This window comes from Phascolarctos cinereus, unplaced genomic scaffold (genome assembly GCF_003287225.1).
Source record: "Phascolarctos cinereus isolate Bilbo 61053 unplaced genomic scaffold, phaCin_HiC Scaffold_5;HRSCAF=322, whole genome shotgun sequence".
In the NCBI taxonomy this organism is placed as follows: Eukaryota; Metazoa; Chordata; class Mammalia; order Diprotodontia; family Phascolarctidae; genus Phascolarctos; species Phascolarctos cinereus.
The window spans coordinates 256,760,716-256,766,760 of record NW_027555958.1 but is presented as its reverse complement, the minus strand read 5'-3'; positions in this window follow the sequence as shown (position 1 = coordinate 256,766,760).

The window sequence follows — 6,045 nt, the reverse complement described above, 5'->3', positions numbered from 1 at the left end:
ATTGTGAGTGTTGTCAGTTCTGATTAATCAATTTAAGCTGCATTGTGAGCTCTGACTCCCAAGCCAGACAGGCAGCTCTTGAGAAAACTAAATTATTAGTATATTCATTATGCACATCATATTGATAAATTTAAAAATTATAAATTCCATTTGATGGAAATATGTTTTGCATGACCACACATAAATAATCTATATCAAAGTGCTTGGGGAAGGTGGGAGAGAATTTAGAACTCAATTTTTAAAATGAATATTGAAAAAATCTTTCACATGTAATTGGGAAAAGATAAAATACTAAAGAAAAAAAGAAAAAAAAACTAGAAAGTAGTCTCAGTAAAATTGTACTTAAACCAGTCTTTCATACTTTATACCAAGAAAAAAATCAAAATGGATAAATGACTTACACATAAAAGGTTATATTATAAGCAAGTTAGAGGAGTAAGGAAGACATTAGCTTTCTAATCTATGGCTCTACAAGAGTTCAAGACCAAACACGGCCTACAATAGTAAAATGGATAATTTTAATTGCGCAAATTTAAAGTTTTCATGTAGAAAACCAATGTAAGTAAAATTAGAATGCAAACATGTAACTGGTAACATATCTTTATAGCAAGTTTTTCTTATAAAGATTTCATTTCCAAAACATATATAAAGAACTGATTTAGATATTTAAGAACAAGATCCATTCTCCAATACATACATGTTCAAAGACTATGAACAGGTGGTTTTCAAAGGAAGAATTTCTATCTATCAACAACCATATTTTAAAAATGCCACAAACAACTAAAAATTTTAAAAATCTGAGTTAAAACCAACTCTTAGGTTCTCTCTCAAATCTGACAGATTTGGAAAAGATGACCAAGGAAGCAAAAGAAAAATATTAGACAGGACATGAGAAAACAAGCATACTAATGGCATTATATCTGGATCTGTGAATTGGTCCATTCATCCTGGGGAGTAATTTGGAACTACATCCCAAAAGTCACTACACATTGAGTGCCCTTTTATCCAGCAATAATATGACTAAATATATACATCAAAGAGATCAATAAAGAACAAAAGGACTCTTGCGTAAAAAAAAGAACAGCAAAAATCAAAACAACCCACCCCAAACTCCAAAACCAGAAAGTAAGAAGGTACCCACTTACGCTAAGTAAAATATAATGAATTGTTATTGCATTAAAGAAATAATAAAAATAGTATCTGAGAAACCTGGGAAGTTCATTATGAAAAAATGATGTAGAACTGATGATATGAGCAGAACCAGGAGAACAACTTATATACTGACAACATTTTAATGAAAAACTTTGCAAGACTTTATAAAGTGATCAATACAATGATCAACCATGATTGCAGATTATCAAAAATGAGCCACATGACTAATTTCCTGACAGAGAAATGATGGACTAAAATGCAGAGTGACGCGTTCATTTTTGGACATGGACAATCAGAACATTTTTATTTTATATTATTTTTATTAGTTCGGGTACTGGGTGGGGAGTTGAAGTGATAGAAAAAATTGTTAATATAAAAATAATAAAATTTAAATTTAAAAATAAAATTGATAAACAAAAGAAGCTTTCACAATAAATTCATTAATAAAGCAAAAGTACCTCCCTGTATCTTTATAATTTCACCTAGTTCTAGAAATGCTAGAGAAAGTAATGAGAAAGAAATTAAAAGCATAAATATCAAGAAAAAGGAGCACACAGTGATCTGACTGGGTATGCTCAAGGAGGCCAGGAAACTTGAAGTGCTAGGATGGTGGAATCTTTTTGGGGTCATATCTTTGATTGGGAACACTCTAGAGCAGGGGTTCTTATGCTTTTTTGTGTCATGGATTTCTTTGGAATTCTGGTGAAACCTGGACTCTGTCTCAAAATAATGTTATGTTTTCTGTATTCATAATTGAAAGAAATACATTTCAGTTAGAAGTTAGTGAAATTAAAGATATAATTTTTTCTCATCCTGATTAATGGCTCCCCTGAAATCTATCCATTGACCACTCAAGGTAAGAATTTTTGCCCTAGTATATGATAAGTTTTTATAAAAGTATGTGGGGTACTAAGAAATAATATTCTTTAAAATTCTCATTTGGTAATTGACATGTATTTCAAATCTACAATTTATAGCAATCTGTTCAGGTCTATATTTTCCTTTTCCCCTTTTTGTTTGATTTATCTCATTTTTAGGGACACATTTTGAAGTCTACAATTATCATGTGAATATCTTATTACAATTCATCTAGCTTTTTTTTTTTTCTTGGCCAGGCAATTGGGGTTAAGTGACTTGCCCAGTGCTCTATCCACTGAGCCACATAGCTGCCTTGAGCTTTTCTTTTAAGACCTCTGTATTACAGTTTTACTGTCTTTGTCCTTGCCCTTTAAAGGATTCCATATCTCTGGACTCATTTATGTGGACTAGCTTCTGTCTTGGGGAAGCCTGGACCCTAGAGAAAGGAGTTAAGTTCTTTTTCTTGAACTCTCTGGTTCCTTTACCCTCCTCACTCCATATCCCCACTTATAGTTTAGCCTCAACTTATATCTAAATTGTCCCCAGAGGGAATAGAATGGTTCATTTTTAATGTATTTTTTATTCTGAGTTTAATGAACACAAAACAGGGCAACATTTATATATGCAAAGTAGAACAGAAAAGAGGATAATGTGAAACCACAAATCTGTTACATATATGCTTGATTAAAAAAAGCTTTTAAAATTATAATAAATTTAACATGTTATTTTCAAAATTGTCTTGTTTGTCTATTTCCCTTTGAGATTCCTTTTGAGAAGAAAGATTCTTAATATATAATATGGGGTAGCTATTTATTTCACAGAAAAAATGCTTAAAACATAAAAGACATACTCTAAAATATACAGTTGTCAACTGATGAAATCATAATTATGAACTGGAGACAGAATCCCTCTGGGATGCACTCTGTTGATTTAATCTATGGAAAGTTTTCAAGGGACAGAGACTAAGCCAGTCTACTTAAGGCAAGAAGACTTAAGATAAGGGACCCTTGGTCTTCTCAAGGTGAAGGAGGTAAAAAGGTGAATGAGGGATGGAGAATTAGAAGAGGCAAATCCTTGAATCTATTTTATCTGTTGTCTAAAAAGGAGAATTTTTCCATGATGAAGGGAAGATATCTACTTCTTCAAAGATCACAGAGAAAATTGAAAACAATAACACAAAAAAGGGTTGGCCAAGTGTAAAAAGATATATATGCTATCCAATTTTGAGAAAAGAAAAATTTGAGACAATTGAAAAGATATGACTGCCCACATATGACTGATTAGTGTATTATACCTGAAGTTACTGAATGCTAACTAGAAATGTAGGACAGTTAGCTTGTTAGCTAATTGTTAGGTTTATGTGATTCTTGAATAAATTAATTGTCGATTAAAATAATGGGTCATATATGTGTGTATGTGTACACATATGCACACACATATGTTTACACACGTGTGTGTGTGTGTGTGTGTGTGTTTTAAAGTGTGCATGAGACTATGGGGGGATGTTTTGTAAAGTGAGGTAAATATTCTCCATATATTAAATGACACTTTTGTCACACATTTACTATGTTTCTTGCAAAACATGACAACTTCTATAGTTACCATCAGTACTGGACACTCCTCTGCTCCTTATTTAATTTCTTTACTTTGTTCAATAGAGGAAGACATAACACAGGTATTCAGTGAAAAGGCATTGAATTGAATGACATTGTTTCAAATTTCTCTTCTTTTTCTTTCTTAGCATTTTCCCTTTCTTTGCCTTCATTAAATCATTGCTGATTACAAGTTTCTTCTTATTTTGGAATATAGGCTAGGAGCAAAGGAGATCTCTTGCCTGTATTTATTGGACCTCAACAATCTCTATTTCCCCCATTTGGTCGTGATTTTTATTTTTCATGAAAAGAAACAAATCCCTAGCCAGCAAACTGTGGATGTCTTCTTTCATATTAAAGCAGTAAAAGGTAAGTCACTTTAAAATACCATTTGATTCTATCTGTTGGGGAAATCAAAGCTATTATTTTCTTTCTGAGACTTAACAATTGTACTCTTCGTTGTTATTCAGTTGTGACTGACTCTTTGCGACCCCATTTGGAGTTTTTTGGCAAAGAGGTTGGAGCGGTTTGCCATTTCCTTCTCTAGCTCATTTTACAGTTGAGGAAACTAAGGCAAATAGGGTTATGTGACTTGTACAGAGTCACATAGCACGTATGTGCATGAGAGTGGATTAGAGCTCAGGTTTTTCTGATTCCTGGCTTGGTAATCTATCCACTATACCACCCAGCTGCTATTTAATTGACTAAATTGACCAATTTATGCCTACAAGGTTGGTCAATTTAGTCGATTAAGTAGACACAACCTACCTTACTGTTGAAGAATACTTAAAGATTGACTGACTTAAATGTTTGTCTTAAATTGAATTGGCTCAACAATCACATCATGATTAGAAATTAAGTAATTCTGAAACATCTAAGTCCCACAGGATGGTACAAAAGCAAAAAATAAAAAGGTATCTAGAGACCTGGTTTTGAGTGCTAATTTTGCAACGCTGGGTCATAATTTCTGCGTATGTAAAATGAGAGATTGGAATGAATTACCTGGATGCAAGGCAAGAAAATATTGGAGCCATAAACAAAAAACCTATTTTGTTTATAGCTCCAATATTTTCTTACCTTCTTTCCTTCTTTCCATCTTTCTGTCTATCCATATCTTTCTATAAATTTCAGAAGAAGGCCCATCTGAATAGACAGTTGTAAACTTAGTTGTGGCTAGTTAGGCAGGAGAATTATCAAAGGAAGACAAACTTTGTTTTATTTTGTTATTTTGCAAAGGTTACTTTGCTCTAGTAGCCGCATTGTATAGCATTGAAAGTCATCTGTGCTACATAAGATAATGTTGTAGCTGCCTCTTTTTCATTCTTTTCAGCTCTTTTGCTGAAAAAGTGTCAGTCAATAAACACTTTTGCCTACATATGTGCCAGGCCCTGTGTTAAGCACAGGGGATACAAAAAATGGTAAAAGATAGTCTCTACTGTCAAGGAGCTCACAGTCTAATGGGAGAGATGGCATGCAAAAAAAACCCAGGATAAATCACAAATAATCAACACAAGGGAGGCACTAGGATTAAAGAACTGGGGAAGGTTTCTTGTAGAAGGTGAAATATTAGTGGGACTTGAAGGAAGCCAGAGAAGCCAGAAAGCAGAGATAAAATGGGACGGCATTCGCATGAGAAAATACACAGAGGATGTGGGACAGTTTAAAGTGTTAGAAGAATGGGAGGGCAGAGGATACAGGTTGTAAAGAGCTTTGAATGTCAACCAGGGGATTTTACATTTGATCCTGGAGGTGATAGGGAACCACTGGAATTTACTGAGTAAAAAGGTGATGTGGTTAGATATAGCTCTATATTTTCTCCTTGAAGAATTCCTATCATCTGAATTTCATAAATTTGATTCTTATATTTTTCTTCTCAATCTTCTAGTATAAGAATTTATTAGGGAAAGGAAGGAAATGTTCAGAGGAGTTAAGTGACTAATGAACTAACCAGTCAATCACATCATGATCAAAGGGGTGGCATTAATGAATGAATGAATAAAGACTGCACTAAGCATTTACTAGGTCTGAAGCTAAGATAATACAAATAGAAAAATGAGACAGTCCCTGCTCTAACGGAACTCACATTTTCATAATGGAAGAGACTTCAAATATGGACATTTTCAGCTATGTCAGATGAAAATTTCTCAGGATCCTTGGGGTATAAAAGCATAGTAGATGGTAATGCTTCTTCTCTATTGTCATTTCTATTAATAAAATCATATCAGTTTCTGATGTTGAGCCATTTGACAGTGACAAGGACTTGGCAAGAACTTTTTTGGGTCTTTGATACTTTGGTACTTTTGTAGTACTTTCAGGAATAGTTGTCAGGCTACATCTCCATAGGGATTGCTTCTCAGGATGATGCCTGTGGGCACTGGACTGGAAGCATTACTATTCCATAGGTCCTTGAGTTCAGAATCCTGGGATATCTTGAATGGAATCT